Source organism: Rattus norvegicus, chromosome 13, assembly GCF_036323735.1.
Source record: "Rattus norvegicus strain BN/NHsdMcwi chromosome 13, GRCr8, whole genome shotgun sequence".
NCBI lineage: Eukaryota > Metazoa > Chordata > Mammalia > Rodentia > Muridae > Rattus > Rattus norvegicus.
Window position 1 is genome coordinate 93,374,696 of NC_086031.1, and position 24,699 is coordinate 93,399,394.

A 24,699-nucleotide genomic window follows, 5' to 3' on the forward strand; every position below is an offset into this window, starting at 1 on the left:
TGGGAAGCTGCCTGGAAGGGTCTCCCCAAGCATGGATGATGTGTGACTTTAAAATAACTTCCCTAAGGTGCACTCCCCAACCCTGGGAAAAACACAGGGCTTCAAGGAGCACAGAAAGTACTGACTGTAGTCTAACCTCCCCCAACCCACATTCTACAACTCCATAAAATGTTCAAAATTCAAAATACAAATAAGCTACTCATTAAAAAATGGGGATCCTGTGACATCGATGTTTTTCACACAGCCTGCCTGGTCCAAAGGCCCCTTTATCTAAGGAATACAGCAGTGTGTTTGTTTTTGTTCCTGTAGAGTGAGGTGTACCCTGAGGGAGACTGTGATCCGAGCTGCCCGCAGACCACGGGGAGGACAGGAAGCTGCCCGGTGGAGCCCCAGCCCTTACTGGACACGCAGAGCCCCTCACCGACCTGTGGCGTGTTCCTGTGCCCTGTGGGCAGATAAGGAAAGAAACAAAGAAAAACCTAATCCCTGCGCACAAGGAACTTTGGAACTGTGTTTGTGCAGGAGGTAACGTACTGTGTCAGAGGCCACAAAGAATACGCAAAGAGCGCTGGGCTTGAGTCATAGCCTAGACCCTGGCACAGGACAATGTCCAGACACATCAGGAAGAGACGGCGAAAGAACAAACACCAAGGTCCCTGCTCTCACAGAACTTAAGTTCTACACGATGACAGACATTTTTAAAAAGAAGAAATCCTGAGACAGAGAGCTTATCCCTTGTGGGGAAGTGCGAAGGAGAGAAGACAGAGTGAGGGAACCTGAGGAATTCCTGGGGAGAAGCTGCATCTGCAGAGGCAGGGTGACTGGCTGACTACCCGGAACCTTGGGAGGTTGGAATGCTGCAGGTCCAGAGCCCAGTTACCATTTCTTTTCGGCTACGTCTGAGGCACTCCTGGCCTACCTTGGTGTCCGATCTAATACCCGATAAACCTATAAAACCACCAGGATGGACTAGCGTAGCAAAACCCTATTCTCCACCGGCCCCAGGGCTAAGAATTCTATCAGACAACATGTAAGGCCTAAAGCTGAGACCACTGCTGTGACCTTTTTGCCATGTCTCCACCACAGCCTGTTTAAAATTCTCCGGTCTGTTACTCTGTTCTGTTACTATAAAACCACAGGAAACTGCTTGGGGTAACTTAAACCTGGGTTTCCATGCCATGTCCATTCATATTTGGCTCTGGAGTAAACCATCTCAGGTTCCCTTTGAGGTGAAAGCTGTAGTTTTGTAACATGGACATGAGAATTGGAGGCAGAGCCAGCCCCAGAACAAGGCGGCGGCAATGTAAACAAGGAGAGGAAGACACGGAGCAGCCCAGCATCACTGCTGAGGAAGGGCTGCAGCTGCCCATCCGATGCCAGGTTCTGGACCAAAGGACCACGGTGGGGGCACATGGTTAGAAAGAGAAGTAGAGACAGTTTATTAGGAAAGGAAATACACTCCTGGGTAGAGGAGTGAGCTGTGAGCTGAGAGGAAAGCCAAGGCCCTGGACATGGGGCAAACGACCCATTTCAGCCCCCGACCCCCTATTTGTACAATGGCCTTTCTCAAGCATGCTCAGCTCCTTACGTGAAGCCCAGGTGCTAGTCTTTGCCGACTGGCTTCTTTTACATATTGGTTAATTTTGATGTTGCTTTCTTTCTCTGGTGATTCTTTTCCATACATAAGGGTGTGAGTCACCGGAAAGAGACAAAAAGCGCAGAGGCCTTGAGGTAAGACTGGGCATACACAGAGAGAATGCTGGGGTAGCCCAAGAAAGCAGTTTAGACGGGAGACAGCAGAGGTAGCTGGATCATACAGGACTTTACATCTAGGTTGGGAATTTTAAGTGAGGCTTCCAAGCCAAGGAGTAAAGGGGTCTGATTCCTGTTCTGACTGCTATGCACAGAACGAGATGTTCAATGGTAAACATTCGTGTGTGGCACACAGGTCAGAGGTCACTTCATAACCCAGGCATTGGCTTGGACACTGACAACAGGTCTGGGAGGAGCTGGCAACTCTGCCTCAGCCTTCACTGAGGGGGATGGAGCCATGGATAAACTTGAGGTTTGGCTCTTAAGTGGCTGACCACTGCTGTCATTTATTGGGAGGGGGGAAGAACACAAAAGGGACAAGTTTGGCATTAAATAGGTGTGTGTGCTTTGTTTTGTTAGGGTGGATGTTGAATGGTCCTGGGGCCACTTCTAAGCCCAGGCTAGGAATGAACAAATGGAATCTGGGGAGCAGGTAGGGCCAGAGATATAAATTTAGAAAAAAATAGAGAAAGCCCATCGAAAGGAAAGGAAACACAACCATGTTGGAGACAGACCATGACCACAAATGAATGCCGACTTGTTAGAGAGTTTCTATAGAGAAAAGGTTGAGATGGCGAATTTCCCTGTCAGAGTTACAGAAGGGAAGAGAGAGCAGGAAAGGTACTCTTCCCGGGCTCCAAACAGCCTTACATGAAAGCTAAGCCATGTGGCATTATCTGGCTCTTTCAAAGTCTGATAAAACCACAGCTTCAAATCTGAAAGTAAACTGGTGCACAGACACATTTTAAACAAATTCTGGCTAAGTTGCCTCACAGGCATCTGGTTTGTATTAGGCTCCGAGAGTGTAATGCCTGCAGGAGTGTAGACCCATATATAAATAACACGGATGATAAAAACACAAGGCTAAAGGCTCTGTGGTTGTTCCTTGAGATTTCAAACATTCTTAAATAGCTGTGAGTTTGAGGGATATGATTACACAGTTTGCATTTTTAAACGTATTTTACAGTATATTCAGAACAGCAAGGAAAGCAATCCACCAACTAAGTCAGACCAAGCAAATCAAATTTGCTAACATTCGAATGAAGTAAATCTTGTCTTCTGAATTCTGAAGCAAACGAAAGGTTTTCCTAAAGTATTTTTGTTCTGATGGATTATGTAAAGATAAAAATCTAACAAAGAAATACCAGCCTGGCGTCTTTCTCTGGGACACATTTCCCTACCTCTGGACTCAGGTGACAATTCGCACGCCGTTAGCAGTATTTACCACACTGGACCAACGCCCACTGGTACCCTGCCCTAAGTTGCTCAGATTGTTTAAAACTGTAGTTTTTTTCAGATGGTGTTTTGCCCTGAGAAACTCCATTTCACAAGCAGCCCTTGAATCCATTTTGGGGATGGAGAAAAACTCTGGATCTGGGTGGATACATGAATTCCATTACCAGTATGACATGTACTCATGAAGAACTTACTCCTGAGAGTATGAGTATTACCCTACACATTTATTGAGATAAATTGGGAGTATAGGACTGCACTGGGAATACTAAAATCATTCCACAAGCTGGGCATGGTGGCACATGCCTTTAATTCTAGCATGTGAGAGGCAGAGGCAGGTGTTTCTCTGTGAGATAGAAGCTAGCCTGGGTTACAAAGCAAGTCCCAGGACGGCCACGGCTATTATACAGTGAAACCCTGTTTCAAAATAAACAAAGGGTTCCATAAAAACCAGGCCCATGAACTTGCCAGACACACCAGACCAAGGAAAGGGTACAATTCCCTCACTTGTACCACTCAAGAGTTGGACACCTGGCACTGGATAGTGACAGCCCCAAAGATCTATAACCTGATCATCTAGTATGTCTGTAACTTGACCATCCAGTGTGTCTGTAACCTGACCATCCAGAGTGTCTATTACTGACCATCCAGTGTGTCTGTAACCTGATCATCTAGTGTGTCTGTAACTTGACCATCCAGTGTGTCTGTAACTGACCATCCAGTGTGTCTGTAACCTGACCATCCAGTGTGTCTGTAACCTGACCATCCAGAGTGTCTATTACTGACCAACCAGTGTGTCTGTAACCTGATCATCTAGTGTGTCTGTAACTTGACCATCCAGTGTGTCTGTAACTGACCATCCAGTGTGTCTGTAACCTGACCATCCAGTGTGTCTATAACCTGACCATCCAGTGTGTCTATAACCTGACCATCCAGTGTGTCTGTAACTGACCATCCAGTGTCTCTGTAACCTGACCATCCAGTGTGTCTGTAACTGACCATCCAGTGTGTCTATAACTGACCATCCAGTGTGTCTATAACGTGACCATCCAGTGTGTCTGTAACCTGACCATCCAGTGTGTCTATAACTGACCATCCAGTGTGTCTGTAACCTAACCATCCACCATGTCTATAACTGACCATCCAGTGTGTCTATAACCTAACCGTCCAGTGTGTCTATAAATGACCATCCAGTGTGTCTGTAACCTGACCATCCAGTGTGTCTATAACCTGACCATCCAGTGTGTCTATAACTGACCATCCAGTGTGTCTACAACCTGACCATCCAGTGTGTCTGTAACCTGACCATCCAGTGTGTCTATAACTGACCATCCAGTGTGTCTATAACCTGACCATCCAGTGTGTCTATAACTGACCATCCAGTATGTCTGTAAACTGACCATCGAGTGTATATGTAACCTGACCATCCAGTGTGTCTGTAACCTGACCATCCAGTGTGTCTGTAACCTGACCATCCAGTGTGTCTGTAACCTGACCGTCCAGTGTGTCTGTAACCTGACCATCCAGTATGTCTGTAACCTGACCATCCAGTGTGTCTATAACTGACCATCCAGTGTGTCTATAACTGACCAACCAGTGTGTCTGTAACCTGATCATCTAGTGTGTCTGTAACTTGACCATCCAGTGTGTCTGTAACCTGACCATCCAGTGTGTCTATAACCTGACCATATAGTGTGTCTATAACTGACCATCCAGTGTGTCTATAACCTGACCATCCACCATGTCTATAACTGACCATCCAGTGTGTCTATAACTGACCATCCAGTGTGTCTGTAACCTGACCATCCAGTGTGTCTATAACCTGACCGTCCAGTGTGTCTATAACTGACCATCCAGTGTGTCTGTAACCTGACGATCCAGTGTGTCTGTAACCTGACCATCCAGTGTGTCTATAACTGACCATCCAGTGAGTCTACAACCTGACCATCCAGTGTGTCTGTAACCTGACCATCCAGTGTGTCTGTAACCTGACCATCCAGTGTGTCTATAACTGACCATTCAGTGTGTCTGTAACCTGACCATCCAGTGTGTCTATAACTGACCATCCAGTGTGTCTATAACCTGACCATCCACCATGTCTATAACTGACTATCCAGTGTGTCTGTAACCTGACCATCCAGTGTGTCTATAACTGACCATCCAGTGTGTCTACAACCTGACCATCCAGTGTGTCTGTAACCTGACCATCCAGTGTGTCTGTAACCTGACCATCCAGTGTGTCTATAACCTGACCATCCAGTGTGTCTGTAACCTGACCATCCAGTGTGTCTATAACCTGACCATCCAGTGTGTCTATAACTGACCATCCAGTGTGTCTATAACTGACCATCCAGTGTGTCTGTAACCTGACCATCCAGTGTGTCTGTAACCTGACCATCCAGTGTGTCTATAACCTGACCATCCAGTGTGTCTGTAACCTGACCATCCAGTGTGTCTATAACCTGACCATCCACCATGTCTATAACTGACCATCCAGTGTGTCTGTAACCTGACCATCCAGTGTGTCTATAACTAACCATCCAGTGTGTCTACAACCTGACCATCCAGTGTGTCTGTAACCTGACCATCCAGTGTGTCTGTAACCTGACCATCCAGTGTGTCTATAACCTGACCATCCAGTGTGTCTGTAACCTGACCATCCAGTGTGTCTATAACCTGACCATCCAGTGTGTCTATAACTGACCATCCAGTGTGTCTATAACTGACCATCCAGTGTGTCTGTAACCTGACCATCCAGTGTGTCTGTAACCTGACGATCCAGTGTGTCTGTAACCTGACCATCCAGTGTGTCTATAACTGACCATCCAGTGAGTCTACAACCTGACCATCCAGTGTGTCTGTAACCTGACCATCCAGTGTGTCTGTAACCTGACCATCCAGTGTGTCTATAACTGACCATTCAGTGTGTCTGTAACCTGACCATCCAGTGTGTCTATAACTGACCATCCAGTGTGTCTATAACCTGACCATCCACCATGTCTATAACTGACTATCCAGTGTGTCTGTAACCTGACCATCCAGTGTGTCTATAACTGACCATCCAGTGTGTCTACAACCTGACCATCCAGTGTGTCTGTAACCTGACCATCCAGTGTGTCTGTAACCTGACCATCCAGTGTGTCTATAACCTGACCATCCAGTGTGTCTGTAACCTGACCATCCAGTGTGTCTATAACCTGACCATCCAGTGTGTCTATAACTGACCATCCAGTGTGTCTATAACTGACCATCCAGTGTGTCTGTAACCTGACCATCCAGTGTGTCTGTAACCTGACCATCCAGTGTGTCTATAACCTGACCATCCAGTGTGTCTGTAACCTGACCATCCAGTGTGTCTATAACCTGACCATCCACCATGTCTATAACTGACCATCCAGTGTGTCTGTAACCTGACCATCCAGTGTGTCTATAACTAACCATCCAGTGTGTCTACAACCTGACCATCCAGTGTGTCTGTAACCTGACCATCCAGTGTGTCTGTAACCTGACCATCCAGTGTGTCTATAACCTGACCATCCAGTGTGTCTGTAACCTGACCATCCAGTGTGTCTATAACCTGACCATCCAGTGTGTCTATAACTGACCATCCAGTGTGTCTATAACTGACCATCCAGTGTGTCTGTAACCTGACCATCCAGTGTGTCTGTAACCTGACCATCCAGTGTGTCTATAACCTGACCATCCAGTGTGTCTGTAACCTGACCATCCAGTGTGTCTATAACCTGACCATCCAGTGTGTCTATAACTGACCATCCAGTGTGTCTTTAACCTGACCATCCAGTGTGTCTACAACCTGACCATCCAGTGTGTCTGTAACCTGACCATCCAGTGTGTCTGTAACCTGACCATCCAGTGTGTCTGTAACCTGACCATCCAGTGTGTCTACAACCTGACCATCCAGTGTGTCTACAACCTGACCATCCAGTGTGTCTGTAACCAGACCATCCAGTGTGTCTGTAACCTGACCATCCAGTGTGTCTGTAACTTGACCATCCAGTGTGTCTGTATCCTGACCATCCAGCGTGTGCTTCAAGCGACTGACAGGCAAAGAACTTCTGACCATCTGAGAGGCCTCAGTTTAGGTCAGTTCCTACTGTTGTCAGGGCCTACTCAAATTATTATCTACCTGGTCACCATCTGGAACTGTTGCCCATCCGTCTACTTGGACTGGAATCATCCACCCTCTACTTTACCCTGAAGCTCAACTCTGACATTGCAACCTGACTCTACATCCAGCCAGCATCCTCAGATTCTTCTGGACCTGGGTTTTAGGTGTTATCTCACTCCCATTAAGTCCATTTTACAATTCTATCAGACTGTCAGCTCTGCCTTCTCAGACCTATTATGTCATTTTATAATCTACCTACATATTTATTTACATACATAGTTATCATATATGTATTTACTATGGTATGTAATATGTGGTCAGAAAGTTAATATTAGCAATTGAGGGGATCAAGGAAAGCAAATTACTTGGCAAACTGATGCCAATGATACTGCTATGGCTCGTGAACTTGTTATCTAACACATTCTGACTTTGTCCTTTTCCAACCCAGCGACCTCATGACACCCATTTACTTGGAGGTAAGTAGAGGCAGGCAGGAGAGAGCAGTAGGGAGTGGTAGTGCTCTACTCCTTGTATCCTCACTCCTAGCACAATGCGTGTGCACACAGGCCACACGAGACATATTCAGACAGATGGACTGCATCATAGATGTGGTCCTCAGCGTCCCTAAGGTCACCATCTAGAACAGGGTCAGAGAGAAGGCCAGAGACAAATCATAGGCACTCTGTGGATGGGGGGTTGGAGGGAAGGGAGCTGATCCTAGGACAGGGTAGCAGTTAATCGTCCATCCTCTCAATCCGCGTGTCCCTCCCTGCTGATAACTGCTTCATCTCCAGCCTGACTCACCTTTGGTTCCACTCTCTCTGCTTCTAGCCCCAGGGATGGAGATACAACCTTATTCATTTAGATGAGAACAATGACTTGTCTGATGCTCTGCTTAACAGCAAGGGGAAAGCCCCGTGGTAGAGGGCTGACCAGGGTAAGGGCTGGTGGCAGAGTGCTCGCCTACTGTGTGTGAGTTACGTCCATCCCCAGTACTACAGGGAGACGGGTAACGTTCTGGGCACAAAGTAAGCATCTGCTGAATGCAAGGCTTCTTTCCTCTGCAAGCTTCTCATGAACTCCTCTATTGGCTCTGCTTCTTCCTGCCTTTCTTTCCTGTTTTTCACAGTTATCGACCTGTCACCCTCAAGGCTGCAACATACTACAGTAGAAGTAGGGTCTTTTTAAATGTTGTTTAACAAATTCCAGCCAAGTTCCTCCTCGGTGTTATTTTGAGAGCTCTGTGCTAGTCTTCCTTTGAATGAAAACATGAAGGTATTTGTCAATTCCCACTTTTATTAAAGATGCCGAGTCTAGAGGCAGTGAGATAGGCCAGAGGTTAAAGTGCCCGCGTTACAAGCCACGTGGCTTGAGTTTGATCCCCAAACCCAAGGTAGGAGAGGAGAGCAAGTTACAGAGAGTGGAAAGAGAGAACCACCTCCCAAAAGTTATCCTCTGAATCCCTAAATGCACCACAGCATGCACAGATGCCAGTATCCACCACATATAACATGCACACAAAATGATAAAGTTGATGATGATGAAGAAGAAGAAGAAGAAGAAGAAGAAGAAGAAGAAGAAGAAGAAGAAGAAGAAGAAGAAGATGATGATGATGACAAAGATGATGATGATGAAATGTGGAGTCCATTCAGTACCGCATTAATTAAGAAGAACACGACCAGAAATATTTTTCACACAGGTCATGACAGCCACCACAGCGAGGTGGCAGCTCCCAGGGTCTACTCTCTGTTGAAAGAACAAGTAGAGGACACGTGTCCCCACAAGCACTCAGCCCTAATTTGAAAGTAACTCCTCCTTCCAGTAAGGGGCGAAAGAATGAAAGTAATGTACAAAAATGAATTTCACACATTTTAAAGGCATTAGCTATGCAGACACAGTTTTCTTAGAAATCTTACATGGGGAAAACATTAAGGAGTGGGTATTTCATGCAAGAGGCACATCTACAAATGTGGACCGTTGAGAGGATTAGTTTGGTAAAAATGAGAGACAGTGGGTTGAAGAGTGTGGGTATTACTTTAAAAATATTTTCTATGACATGAAGCTATAATGCATAATTTATTATTATTCAATGTAAAGTTATGCTTAAGTTTTATAGTTTTTTTCCTTTAAGATAAATAACTGAGAAGTCTCTATCATGGCCTCCTTTGTTAGATGCCAAAAAGTCTAGGGAGCAGGCTGAACTACATTTTTAAAAACCCAACATCTCACAAGAACCATCCAAGTGACATTTGAAAACAGACTACAACCAAGTTTCTGTGTCATCTGCTCCACACTCTGGGTTTGTAACCTCACGTTCATGCTCTGAGATGAAAAATTCCCCCTGGAGGACAGACACAAACATTGGTCGTTGCCTGGACACCACAAAGACATTTATTTATTTCAGATATGATGTGTTCAAATTCCACATCGTTCCTCAAACTTTCAGAACGACATATTTTCTACTGTGAGAGCAAACGAGGTGAAGAGCTTGCAACAGGAGGCAGAGCCACCACGGGGCCATTACCTTGGAAGAGCAAAGCTGGGCCAAAGGCAGCGCTCCGTTGGACCAGAGCAGAGTGACCCTATGCCGGAACCCAAGGAGCAGTCACTTCCCAGTGTGCATCCTCTAATTACTAATGGTTACACAGCCTACTTCAAGTAATAACAGTTCCTCTCTTCAAATAACATAATGAAATTTCAACCATTTAATAGGCAGAAACTGTCTCACGACATAGAGATGAAGTGGTCCCTTGAAGACCATCTGCATTGCTTTATGGAGACTATTTAATGCCCAAGTACAAGGTTTGGCACGCAGGATTTCAACACACAGCCTGCTAATTAGTGGCACTAAAGGTGAACTTCCAGAAGCGCTTACCAGGGTTAGGTCTGTTAAGTTTTCTGAGTAAAGAATGGAGCTAGGAAGAACTGGCAAATCCATAAAAGCGAAACGCTGATGTTTTCAGGCAAACTAACAGCCCCACTCCCAGCCCACACCTATAACCACCGTTTCTCTAATGTTAAAAGCATAGTGAGTTGGGGCATATTCTTCTCCAGCTGTGTGCGGCATTTTATTCAATGTAGATCTAGATTATTTTTTTTAAAAAGAATAATCTTTTGTTAGCCCCAAGGGTAAGTAGTCTCCAACAGGAATGACAACAGTGTTTAACTGGGCTGCCTAGAAAGGTCCACTACTGGTGGGTGTGGCGGGGGGGAGGTAAGGTAACATTTCTCAAACGAGGGCTCACAGAACCTGGTGTTAATGTTTTTCTAGAATGTTTCCAAGAAAAAGATATTTAAGGCAACCAATATTCAAGAAGTAATAACAACTAAAACAACCACTGCCCCTTTTCTAGGAAGGCTCATGGAGTGTCAGTGGGCATGTCTAATGATTTAATCATTCTATAATGAATATTTGTATCAAAAGGATCACATTGTACTTCATAAGCACATGCAATTATTGCTTGCCAATTAGACATTTAAAAGTTTTAGGAACAGAAAAGCAAGGATGCTGGAGGACAGTGACATTAAAAATGACAATTTTATAAATTTGTCTCAGAACGTTTTCGTGACATCTTTTCTCTGGTTGAAATTTTTCCAAAGCATTTGAAAATATTAAAAATACATGTGAGAGATATACTAATTATATTTTTAAAGACTTTTTACATATATAGTATATGCATATGTATATATACGAGTATTCTATGCATGCTTATGTCTGTTGAAAGGATTTGGTCCTCTCCCTCCACCATATGAGTCTCAGGAATTGAACTCGGGTGGTCAGGCTTGGCTGCAAGCACCTTTACTCACTGAGCCACATTTCTGGCCCACATAATTCTATTGCTAAGTAAAGCTTCTAGTGTGCTCATGGGAATATGCTTGTATCTAGCCACTGAAACCACTCTGTTATCTCACAGTTTGTGAAAAGAACACGAAAATTATAAAATAGAACCTAGCTGTTTTCCTTTTCTATTTATGTGTTAAGTCAGAGTTTCAATATAAAGTCCAGGCTGGCCTCAAACTTGTGATCTTCCTGCCTTCACCTCCTGAGTTGTGGGGTTAAAGGTACCTGCTCCATGCTCTAGCCCAGCTAGCTTCTTAAGGAAAAAAATTGTAGGAATATTGAACATCAAATTCATTGAGTGCAAGATGCTACCTACCTAAGACCTAATACAACAAAAATCTGTTAGCCATGGGCAGTTTTTTAATTCAAACTATTTGCATATCATCTATTAAAGATTAAAAATCTTATATACTAGAAATTTTGTTAAATACCTTCGAAATTCTTTTTTTTAACACAAGCCAAGTAGAATATAAAATAATATTAAAAGAATTTCATTATCTCATGTACATGGCCATATACTTGGACAGATGTACACACCACCGATTCACCAACAGAAATGTGTCTGTCACACGTCAAGCTCTGACTATAGCTAAACATGGGATGCACGGAGAACACATAGGCAACAGTGCTTGGCCAAGGCCAAAGTCAACATCAAGGCCAACCCTGAAACTGAGGAGGCAGCAGCTAGAAGACTCTCCATCCCTCCCAAGGTCACAGTGCCAAGTCCAAGCACATGAAGTCCCACTGGATGCCACACTGGCATTGTAAAAACTACCCATCTTCCCATTTCCTAAGGGCATTCCTCACCACAGAACTCTTCACCACGTCCAACACCTGTCCTTAATGGCAGGAAGAAAAACAGGAGCGATTGCCCCAATATCCTGCGTGGTTCTTTCTCAGATGCTATTACCTGGCACCTAATGTCATTAAAGCCATCTAATGGGAAGGCAGTCACTAGAAACATCCATCAAAAAACCACGTAAAAGCCAGAAGCTCTGGGATGCCATGTCTATCGTGTAATCTTCCTCCCATGTCCCCAGGTCCACAGTTGCTATGATACTCTTAAATAATTTATTGTAATATATCGTCACAGGTTTCTATAGCTGTGCATGGAGTCTTGTGTTACAAGTTTCATTGAGATGGGTCCATACCCAGAAGCCTATCACGATAACCTCAGCTTTCTCCCACGGAGCCCACTTAAAGTTCTTTTGTGTAGCATCAGTTTCCCAAAAGAAATAAACATCCTTTTCCATGATAATCTAGTTTCATATTTTCCTTTCATATAATGGGTGTGGAAATACAGCCTCAGTAGGGTCTGTGTTCTTCACTGTAATTGGTCTTAGTTCTGGTTCTGAGTTCTTAAATGAAGTGTGCTGGGTGGTTTCCATCTCCATTTGAGGCTGGATTGAACACAGCGGAGTGTGGCTCAAACCATCTGTGTTTTTCAATCAAGCTAATGGAGAAAACTACAGAAAAATGTTCCACGAAGAAGTCAAGTCTGAGCACCAACCAACTGCCTAATGCAATTCCCAAACGTAAGATTAATCCCAATGCTTGCCGAGGTTGCTCTCGGAACGCAGAAAGGAAGGTGAAAACTGTCCTCAGAGAACCTCAGACAGAAGGGTTCGTACTGGGCACATCTAATGTATCGAGTTGTGACGCCCAGAAGCATACATCACATCACATGCTGCGGAGTGTGCGTGAGTCTGGAACAAGCCTGGTTTTACAGGAAGGTGCTCCGTATACGTTCACTGAAGAATCTTTCAAGCTGCGGTGGCAATGGGAGACACCTCAACAGGCCAGTCCTTCCGTGGTTGGACACTGCCGAGATACTTCATTGGCAAGAACCGGGAGGAAAGGCTGTTCCTCAGACCAGAGGAGATCTCTTGACTGTGTGGTGTGGGGGCTGCAAGTCAATGAGCCTCTGAGGCCAGTCACCCTGTGGTCTCTCAAACCCTATTCTATTATTTTTCAGAATTAAGGAAGAAAAATCAGAACTGCATCCTCTCCCACCATGCCCCTTTCTCTAGAAGTTGCTTATAACTGTCCTTCTCTTGCTTCTGGAGCCAAAACCATTTGCCAGGGAGTGTGAGAAAGAATCACCAAAGGATGGGTTTAAAAGACCAAACCAAAGCCATGGAAAGACACATACCCTGGGCCACGGATGCTATGTGGGCAAGCAGTCCTGGCCCCATCCTTCTGCCTCTTTGCTTACGGAGACTGCTTCCTCACGCTGACCCTGGATTTTCTTCTCTTTGCATCTTCCAGTCCCAGCAGAGCTGCCTCGACAAGGCTGTACCCCTTTCCCTTCTTCACCCCTGAATTATGACTGATCTTCCGGGTGCTGATTAAGTCTCTTCTTTGGAGAGGGCGATCTCTCAGCTTATGAAACCCAGACCTGGGTCACACATCTACCCCAGCGCTTGTCACACCAAGCTGAGGCCTCAAAAGGACGCTTTGTAGGTGGTGCACCCTGAGCACATCTAACCTCAGTGACTCTTGCCTTTCGTAGCTTTATATGGTTGCCGGAGTATGGTGATGTTTGCTTATAAACTCAGTTCCTGGGGAGGCTGAGGCAGGAGTAGGGTGATTTTTGGAGACAGGTTAGGCTTCAGGGCAAGTTCGAGGCCCATCTTGGTGATCAGCAAGACCTGGTACAGAAACTAAAAATAACAGAAAGGAATCAGGGGGTACTGCTCAACGGTAGAAAGAACACTTGCTTGGAATGTATGAGGCCCTGCGTTCAAGCCTCCTTGGACAGAACGAGTTGTCACTGCTTTCTCTTCTTCCTCCCCTTCATTTTATCCTCCTTCCTAAACTAAATACCCTCTCAGCAGCCTACATAGACAGGACTCTCAGCTGATGTATAAGAAAAAATCTCCCATGCCAACTGCATTGTGTCAAACAGACTAGATCCAGGTCGTCAGAGTAGCTGGGGATGGTTGGAGAAACCCCCTAAAGAAGGGACATCAAGAGAAAGGCCCAGACGCTGCAGTCAAAAGCAATGGGAAATGCCACAAACACAGACAGATGACTCTGACCTTCAATTGTCACGACATCCACAATCACCAGAAATAACAATAAAAAGTAGAAAGAACGGGGACTCCTCCGGGTTCTTCCCCGGCAAGTAAGTGAAAATTCCTATCTTCACCTTGGTTAAAAAAGACACACAAGTCTCTGAACTGTGTGTGTCCTGTCCCCCATGTCACTGAAGGTGGAAGGTCAAGTGTGTTTGCAATGACTGTTTTTCCCAGGAAGGGCTGGGCATGTCCAATAGTGATCTGAAGGGGAGCAGGGACAGCCTTGGGGATGCCAGGTTCCTCCTCTGCCCTGGGCATGCTCCTCTGTCCTGGGCCTGCTCCTCTGTCCTGGGTGTGCTCCTCTGTTCTAGGAGTGCTCCTCTGTCCTGGGTGTGCTCCTCTGTCCTGGGAGTGCTCCTCTGTCCTGGGCGTGCTTCTTGTCCTGGGAGTGCTCCTCTGTCCTGGGAGTGCTCCTTGTCCTGGGAGTGCTCCTCTGTCCTGGGCGTGCTCCTCTGTCCTGGGCGTGTTCCTCTGTCCTGGGCGTGTTCCTTGTCCTGGGCGTGCTCCTCTGTCCTGGGCGTGCTCCTTGTCCTGGGAGTGCTCCTCTGTCCTGGGTGTGCTCCTCTGTCCTGGGCGTGCTCCTCTGTCCTGGGAGTGCTCCTCTGTCCTGGGTGTGCTCCTCTGTCCTGGGCGTGCTCCTCTGTCCTGGGCGTGCTCCTTGTCCTGGGCGTGCTCCTCTGTCCTGGGAGTGCTCCTCTGCCCTGGGCGTGCTCCTCTGTCCTGGGCGTGCTCCTCTGTCCTGGGAGTGCTCCTCTGTCCTGGGCGTGCTCCTCTGTTCTGGGTGTGCTCCTCTGTCCTGGGCGTGCTCCTCTGTCCTGGGCGTGCTCCTTGTCCTGGGCGTGCTCCTCTGCCCTGGGCGTGCTCCTCTGTCCTGGGAGTGCTCCTCTGCCCTGGGCGTGCTCCTCTGTCCTGGGCGTGCTCCTCTGTCCTGGGAGTGCTCCTCTGTCCTGGGAGTGCTCCTCTGTTCTGGGTGTGCTCCTCTGTCCTGGGCGTGCTCCTCTGTTCTGGGTGTGCTCCTCTGTCCTGGGAGTGCTCCTCTGTCCTGGGAGTGCTCCTCTGTCCTGGGCGTGCTCCTCTGTCCTGGGTGTGCTCCTTGTCCTGGGCGTGCTCCTCTGTCCTGGGTGTGTTCCTCTGTCCTGGGCGTGCTCCTCTGTCCTGGGCGTGCTCCTCTGTCCTGGGCGTGCTCCTCTGTCCTGGGAGTGCTCCTCTGTCATGGGAGTGCTCCTTGTCCTGGGCGTGCTCCTTGTCCTGGGCGTGCTCCTCTGTTCTGGGCGTGCTCCTCTGTCCTGGGAGTGCTCCTCTGTTCTGGGTGTGCTCCTCTGGGCCTCGCTCACCCCAAATCCATGCCATTGACCCACTGGAGCAAAGGGTCCCCTAAAACTGAAGCACTGTTTGAGAGAAGAAAACATCTGTCACATCTGCCACTAACACCATGAAGAGGGTCACATTCAGATTTCTCCTGGCCACAAGGAGGTGCCAGCCAGGATTTCCACAAACCCAAGGCAAAGAACTCAACCCTTTCCTAAGGCAGTTCACATGCCGACATGCACAGGCTGAGAAAACTCAAGTCTGTAGGACTCCTAGGGAGAGGACCAGGCAAGGGAAGGTTTGGGGCCTGGGACCATTTGCCATAGGGACTTGATTATTGATTTATTAAAGGCCCATGATGTGCCCAGAGCATTTGTGGGCACTAAGGAGGAGGGAGAAATTATCCCCTTCACCATTTTGCCTTCTTTCCTTCTCCAAGCAGGCTCAGTAAGATTTAAAAAAAGCAGGTTACGCTTCTCTCCGATTTTGACAGGTTTTAGCCTTCCTCGGCCAAAGATGATTTTTTTTTTTTTTTACTATTGACCATATTTCTTTGTGAGTGACCCTGTCATAATACAAACGGCAATAATGTGGTTAGACGGTCTAATCTGTCAGATCAGTTTAGAAACACCAGAGTCCACAGCTCTTCCATGATCCTGGGAGGTACTCGGCCTCAGTTCGCTCTGACCATCCACCTGCAGGGGTGCTGGGGATTATGAATGCCAGCTGAGAGGCATGGAGGGGAGATGGGAGGGGATGGGCTAGGAGGGGTCGGTGTGGGAATGGCCACAGACACCGACCCTGTCAGCCCCATTCCTAAATTAGTGCCACAGAGAGGAAGATATTCTCTCCTGGAGAGGGCAGGGAAGACTATCCAGCCACAAAAGAACAAGTGGCTGAAGGAAGAAAGAGAAAATGATGCCCTAGCCTTTGTTTTGTGAGCATTGGTCTCTGTGGCCATTCCCACATAGACCCGTCCATCCTCCCAGCCCACTCCCGCCTCCCCTCCAACAAATCCTACCGCTTCCTCTTGGTTCACAGATGCCTTCCGCCGCCCAGCCCACCACTTCACATTTAAAATCAAGGGGGAATGTGGCTTTTCACTTGGGGACAAGTGTGCTAGGTTACTCACGTGCCTGCATTTATAAACCAATTCATCTTGAATAGGAAAGGCCCAGAAATTAAAGGCCAGCATTGAGCAGAATGCTACAGACCAGAGGTATTGTGAGAGTTAATTAAGAAGGTAGAAGGAGGCCTTGGAATGAGTCCCGACACCCAGGAAGCAAGGCAGGAGGCAGCAGCTAGTACAATAGCCCGTCAATTAGAAGACACCCTTAGCTAGAAAGGCACAATACGGCTAAGTTTGCTGAGAGAGATCATTAACCACTGAACTCTTTCAGGCCACCAGTGGTTAAACAGATTCCAATGCACAAAATCTTCTGTTATGGAAATACAGTATCACTGTAGCAACCTCTCGGCTTCCGGAGGAAACTAAGTTGAAATATATACACATACATCTGTCACTCTGGCCACTCGAGGTAAAGTCTCCATGCCCTGGAGTTTTACCCACTAAAAGGTTGGACAGTTTTGGCCCTCTCCTTGGGCTTACAGCACCAATGCAGGCGTATCCAGCTCTATGTGAGTTGAAAAATTTTTAAATTAAAACTAGTGCCTGGCCGTCCTGGCCATTGTGGATCAGACTAACCCAAGTCACTCAAAACCCAAACTTGTATAACATTACAGTGCTTGTGCCAAGCCAGCGGGACTTGCCAAGTGTGGCTGAACTCCGGGGTAACTTAATGCTCAAGAGCTCTGGGCAGCTGCCTTCTATATTGAGTTAAACGGTGCCATCTCCCTCGGAACTGAATTTCAAGGAGTTAAAGTCCAACTTCGCACTGCTTTTCTGCCCATTGCATGGCTAAATAATCAAGTGAAGGCATTTGGGGGAGGGGGCGGTGTGGGCAGAGAGGCTATGGATTTCATAGCCATTCATCATTAGCCTGACAAATGGAGGAGCCAGGTAAAAACCTTTCTGGAACTAGGTGGCTATTTGTTACGGAGAGTGCTGGCCAGTCAGGGTCACACGAAATATAAGGGAACAGAAGATGGAAACACAAAGACATTTACTGAGACCTGGGTGGTGTTCCTCTGCAGAACACTTATAGAAAAAGAGGCACAGTGCGGTAGATAGGGGGCATCGTTTCCACTTCATCCTGGTGGTCTAGGGGTAACTAAAATACCCAGCAGTCCTTGGCACCCAGGGACCCACTGCACTTGCTGGCTGCATAGAGCCCAGTGCCGTATATAGCCAATGCTGCAGGCATTTAAAAAACATTTGACAGGTATTTACAATTCCTAGCTCCAGAGCCTGACTGTGCTGTCTGTGCTCTGACCTTTGCAATTCCCCACTTTCCCTTTGTTCTCTCCTATTTAGTGACTCTCGGTGCTGCCTCCAAGAGGTCCAAACTTCCTATGTAAACCAGCCACCGACTGTTCAGTGTCACAGAGAAAAGAGCAAAGCTCTCCGTGACTTGAGGTAAATTCACTTAGTTATTTTTAACACACACACACACACACACACACACACACACACACACACACACCTCGAATGATCCACTTTCCCTCCAGCTTTGCTTTGCACACCACTCCCCTGATTTTCCTCTCACATCTGGGCAAAGCAGAACATACCCACGGAAAGGATTAGGCTTGATAATTACAGCAAACATAGGGTGAATTTACAGACTCGAGGCTTCCAACCTCGCAGTCAAAGGCAGCGTGGAAAGGACAAAGGTTCAGATGAGAATCAATACTGCCTCCGAGGAAGATGTGCGCGTTCACAAAAATAAAATGAGTAGGTAGAATGTTTGTGTAACTTATACTTTAATACGGCCGGGGGGAGGGGGAGATCACTGGAAAGCCTACCTGAAGGGAAAAATAAGCCAAGGCATTATCAATAAAAGGCCTAAAAAAAGGGAGAATGTGAAGACCAGCAGGTTGGAGAGCAGAGAAAGAGAAGTGGGCATGAAGAGAAGGACCAAGGGACAAATGAACTGAAAGGGACATCATGGAAACCAGACGCCTGGAGAAAGCCTGTCCATGTCCATCTGGGCTGTTGCAAAGAGAAAAGATGGACGAGAACAGGGAACTACATCATAACAGTGCAGCTCGCCGGCATTGGAACTGCAGGAGACTGAAAGGTTGGCTGCCAGAAGCAAACGAGGGCAGGGCTTGCCGATGAGCAAACTTGGAGAGCCTCAACGGAAGGGTCCCCATTCTGACTACTGGCCTCATCGGACGAGCTTCAGGGGACTGGGATGGAGGCCACCCATATCTCTCGTTAATGACCAGGGAAAGGCATAGCCCCCACCCCCAGCACTGCTCGTATTCTGAGCAAATGAAGCATCGGCACCAACACGTACCAGGCGGGTTCTATGGAGCCTTTATCTGAGCAGAAAGCAAATGCACGGAGGTCAACGGTGAGGGATACTGAAGCATGTCTAGCAAAATGCACGCACAAGGCACAGCCGGATTCTGAGACATCTCTAATCGTTCCTATTGAAAAAATTTTCTAAGTTCCCAAATTTGTTTTTGTGTGTATGGTGTGTACCCGCCACCCCTTGTGCATGGAGTGGTGTAGGTTGAGGGGAGCAGTGTGTGTGTGTAGTAGTCAAATGCTTCTCATCCTACCCACGTGGGTATTTACCAATACTAGCTAATTACGATGGCTGCCTCCCTCCCTCCAGCCCAGGACACTTGGATGGCTCGAGGACACCATCTAAGAGAGGCGGTGAGGAAACAGCCACAGGGAAGGGTAAGCAAAAGAAAGAGGAAGTCACCTCAGACTCTCCTGCTGGTCCACCACCCCTCCCTGTCACTCCTGCAAGCACCCCTTTCTGACTGTATAGCTCTTGCTTATCATCGTCTCTGGTTTAGTTTTATGTTTCTCTAGCTTCCCTCTCTCGACCTTGTCTTTAAATTGCCACCAGATAAACATTTCTTAAGAACGGACTGAATTTTTCAAAGAGAATATGAGCTCTGCCCAGCACTACAGCATAAAGACAAGATACTTGGACATGATGGGAAAGTGCCCCCTCCCTCCCTGGAACCTGTTCGCAGCCCATCTTTCCACTGAACCCAACACTTTCTGTAGCTTTCTGTGGATTGGCTCCTCTGTCAATTTTCGGACATGACCCATGCTCGTGTGGTATTATATCCTTGCTCACAGACTACCCCCTTCAACTACGCCTGTCTAAAGGATTTCTTTTCTGTCAATGAGTGCTTGCCTGCATGTATGTTTGGGCACCAAATGAGTGGCTGTTGCTCGTGGAGGTCAAAAGTGGGTGTCAGATCCCCTCGAGTTAACGGTAGTTGTGAACTGCCACGTGGGTGCTGGGAACCGAATTCGGGTCTTCTGTTAGAGGAGCCGGGGCTGTAACCCACGGGACCATCTCTTCCGTCCCGCCAAGTGGACCTTTGACAAAGGATCCTTTAGTTTCCCTTGTCCTTCATGATCAAGTTTCGATCTCATCTCTTTCAAGAAAGGTTCCTGCTAAGTGATGCTACACCCCTTCTTCACACTTAATGCACATGCGCGTGAACTCCAGCACCCACTGAGTCTCTCCTTTGAAGTGAAGCTCATTAGGAAAGAGCCGATCTTTACCACTGAACACTAAGCGGCTTGGACTTGACTCTCTCTTGTGAGTACTTCGTGCCACTTATCTGTGCAATGTCTTCTCCCACTCAAAAGACATAAGTACCTTATGGCCATGACCCTTACTTGTTTCCCTTGAAGAAATGCTTTCAAAGGAAAAAAAATGAGTATGTCCTATAAGCATACTGGGATACATAATGAATGCAGCATGATTTTTACATTGGACCAAGGTTCCATTTACCTGCCACCCACTTGCAAGAGAAATGTCGCCTCGCCTCAAGTACTCACACAACCATACAACATCCATTGTTCTCCGTCCAATCCAATCCTTTTCCACATTCGGGAAGTAACTGCGATTCTTAGTTTTGAGTTTACTGACATCCTTTACTTCTATGACACTCTTATCCCATGTGCACACGCCTGCCCATATAGGAATATTGCATGTTCAGCATGGAGCTTTGGCTTCTTGTAAGTTAACTTTTGCCAGAGCTATTATTTCACAGCGTTCTAAGTGAGCAGCTGCTCCTACGGGTCATGAGTGGTACATGTAGCCACAGTTCTGTGGTGGAGAGAGCTGATGTCAAGTGTGTTCTAGAAAACACGGTAGGAAAACAACGTCCGGATCTAGAAAGCATTTTAGGCAAAGAATGTTCAACGTAACTTTTTTGTTGTTGTTGTTAAATGTAAAAATACAAACCAAAGCCCTGAAAAGCACCCTGATCCTCTTATCGGGAAGATAAATGAAAGCCCTCTCGTACTAATGCTTCTGGCATGCGGTCTAGGACTCCTCCACACTTATAAAGGGGAATGATAAATAGATTTGAAGGAAAGCACGCCTCATTGTGGCTATGTCCTCCTTAGAACCCACTTGTGGTTGGTTGCTTAGTAACCATCCGAAACATCTGCAAAATCATGTAAGACCCGAGGTGGACAGACATGTTTATCTCAGCCGAGACAGGTACGGAAACCCAACAGTAACCATGATGTACTAGCGTCTGCTCGGATCTAAGCAGGCGGAGGAGTATTTTTATGGAGCTGATTCTGTGTGCTTGCTTTTAAGCCCCATCAACTACTGCGATGGAGAAGAATGATTTTCTTCGCTGAATCCATGGGGTCACTCTCTCCAACCTTAAACCGAGTTTCTCTTCACCCCGCTGAGGGCCTCACCAGGTTTGGGCCTGTGGTGTCCTGAGGAGAATGTAGGGAAAGTCTTGCCTTTTTGAGTCCTGTCTTCTCATGTCAGACTCTGACTCCATCCTGTGATGGTGTGTGTTGCCTGAAGTGGCTTGTCTTTTATTACGCCATCATTTGGTCAAACACTGTCCACCCACTGCAAGGCATGGAGGGACCCCTACTTATCCCTATGACGTGTCACACGCAAACTCTCCGGCAGAACCAAACCTCAGAAAAAAACAAGTCACCACCTCAGCATGTCGTTAGTCTAGAGTTCTCTGTTTTACTGAAACAGAAACTAATCCTTAGCATAACACACTTGGTAAAGCTGCAAAGGGAGACAAGTTATCCCAAACCCAGTGACATGTGTCCATGAGGAGCACCTGCCAATCCCTTCCCAAAGAACTGGCACGGGAAACTGTGGGAGGGAAGTAAAGCCCAGGGGAGACCAAGACTGTCAACTGGAGACAGGATTTCCTATAAAAATTAAATAGTATTCACAGAAGTCCATCTCACTCTAATGCAACATTTCCCCGAGGGTACTGGAATTGGCTAATTAGCAAATAAATAAATAAATAAATAAATAAATAAAGGAGGTGGGCATCATTTTAACACAGCAGTACAAACAAAGCCTGCGTGTTAGTGCTACCCTTCCCTTCCCTCCTACTTCAAGGACTTGACTTCCTCCTTTCCTTTTCCCAACAGTCAGTCCCCTGAACTCACCACCCCCACCTCCCACATCTGCCTCGCCTCTCTTGGTTAACAGGCCGGGATGGAATTAGCCTCAGCTTCTCTCCAGGCACGCCTCCTTTCTAATCAGAGCTACTGTGTCAATACAGACACCTGCTTTGACCAGTGCATGCACTCCACGATGGCTCTATTGCTTCTATATTTACGGAGGCCCAGACCCTTCTTCAAACAAAAGCTACCCATCACAGCAGCTCTGTCTCTTCTGTACATGTCAATCAAGTACAATATCCGCCCCTCCCCCACTTTTCTGTCTACTTTCCTGCTTTCCCAATGATCCCGGCCATCTGACTTCACTGTCTGCTAAAAATCCTTGATCCTCTAGAAAAGCTGTAACATCCTCTCTCAAGCCTTAGGGAGTGCTCAGAGAAAGTTTTCCTTTGGATTGGATTTCACTCCAGAATGCAGAGTTGTAATGTCATGCTAAAAATGGAGGGACGCTTGCAAGACAACCTCCGGCAAATGTGAGAGCTAATGTTTGAGGCAGGACGGATTTTTGGTAGGCGGTGTTTTGGCTGGAACACTGAGAAAACAAATCTTTACGGTGTCAACCCACAGCCAGGTTCTCCCTCACTGCTAAGCAATCTCCCTCATCACTGCAGAAGTCAGGAAGAGTTCACAGCATCCTCATTGCAAAGGTTCTTAGGGTCAAAGAGGCTTCATAACGGTGTAGGAAATTGAAGCTAAATTTGTCTGATGCTTACAATGCAGAGCAAGACAGGTTGAATTTGAAGGCATCTCCAGAAGGCTGAAGCCTCCAAATCAATATTCTGATAAAACCATCAAACACGACTCAGACTGCCAATCAACGGCAGCACTCTACACTCCAGCACCCGCCTTCTGCTTTCCTCCCATCGCCCGTCATACATTTCCCTTATTCTAGGTCCACAAAACACCCAACGTTCACTGAAGAAGACAATGCTGTCCTTTCCCATTGGCTTTCTTCCTGCGTGAGAGATACCCTCCATCCATTCATCTCACAGGCCCACACTCAGCTGAGTGGTCACGTCTGTCAGGAGGCCGCTCTCCACAATGGCTGACCTGTCTGCTTCACCTAATACTACACCTACTCCTAGGAGGCAAAACCCACACTTGATTTGTTTTGTTTCTATTGTACAACAGCACAGTGGGTGATACCTCATGGGTGGCTCCAAAGAAAAGGGCAGAGAAAGGAATAGATATGACAGGGTGGTGGATCTGGGATCACAATCCCCATACCTGTGGGAGCTGCAGTGGGCTGTCTCTTGGGTTGGTATCTAAGTAGAGGTAAGATAACAATCCACCAGGAAGGAACCACATCCTGAGTGAGGGATACTGACATGGGACACGTGTATCTTCCCAGCCCCTCATTCTGAGCTTTGGTGTTGTGGTGGTTTGAATGAAAATGGCCCCCTGGACCCATAGAGAGTGGCAGGATTTGGAGGTGTGGCCTTTTGGAGGGAGTGGGTCACTGAGGATGGCATTTGAGGTCTCAGATGCTCAAGCCAGGCCCAGTGTCACTGTCTCTTCCTGCTGCCTGCAGATCAGGATGTAGACCTCCCAGCTACTTCTCCAGCACCACGCCTGCCTGCATGCTGCCTCGCATCCCGCCATGATGACAATGGACTGAACCTCTGAAACTGTCAGCCAACCCCAATAAATGTTCTCCTGTATAAGAGTTGTTATGGTCATGGTGTCCCTTCACAGCAGTAGAAACCCTAACTAAGGCAAGTGTGTTCTCAGGTTAAGTAAGTCAACACTGAAGAAGCAAGAGTAGTTACACAGAGGCACCTGCAGAAGAATGGGGGGGTCAAGTTCTCAAGTTGCTGAGTGACTTTGGGGAGAGAACTCACCCCATGTTAGTATCTATCTCTGTTTCTAAAATAAAAGGAGAAAGGAGGTAAAGCCAGCCGGATGATCTCTAAAGCCACCAAAGCAAGTCTGTGGAAAGGCATGTTTGCCATACGTGCTGTGCTGTGTTCTCACAGGGCACACGACTTCCAAAGCTCTCTGCCTTCACTGACACTGCCTTCCTTGTCCAACGGCCCCTTTCTCTAAACAAAGAAGTATAAAACACACAGAAAAATGAGCGACACACACTCATGACACATGAACAATGTAAAAGATTAATACTGGCCAAATCGGAGGATAATAGGAAACTGGTATTGACCAACAAAATGTAAGCAACTTGCCAGGAGCACCCACTCTGCACTCATACATTTAGACTGGCATCCTTGAGTCTGTTTGCTGCATGGCTCGGCTACTCTTGCCTCTGTTGTGAAAGCAGAAACTTAGCTAAAGTGACCGGAAATGATGCAGATGTGTAGCGGACCAAATTTACAGAGGCATTGTGTGGCTAAAGGAACTACTAAATTTTCCTGGTTGTATTTGCATTTTTCCCGGAGAAAGGAGGAATTACAAAGGTGCTTTCCATTGGCAAATCAGCCCCTCTCTTGGAACACACCCTATGTGCTTGGAAGGAGGTTGGCTGTGTGGTATATTCTTAGGATGGTAATGGCTTCTGAGTCTCGTCACCTCCAAGGTCAACTCAGATTGATGACAATTTACCATGTGTCTATGAGTATGACAGTGGGAGAGAGTTAGATATGGCTCAAGGGTTTGTGAGTGTTGAAAGAAGGGGGTCACAAAGTCACTCTGTGGGTGCAGCTCATGGTTTGAACCCAAGGAATGAACACACACACACACACACACACACACACACACACACACACACACACACACACAC

At 46.9% G+C, this 24,699-nt stretch overlaps 1 protein-coding gene across 4 annotated transcripts in view; it reads right to left on the minus strand.

Moving 5' to 3' along the window:
• The window catches only part of Smyd3 (SET and MYND domain containing 3), a 556,948-nt gene that overhangs the window by 133,422 nt on the left and 398,827 nt on the right, over window positions 1-24,699 (minus strand). The window lies entirely within an intron of this gene.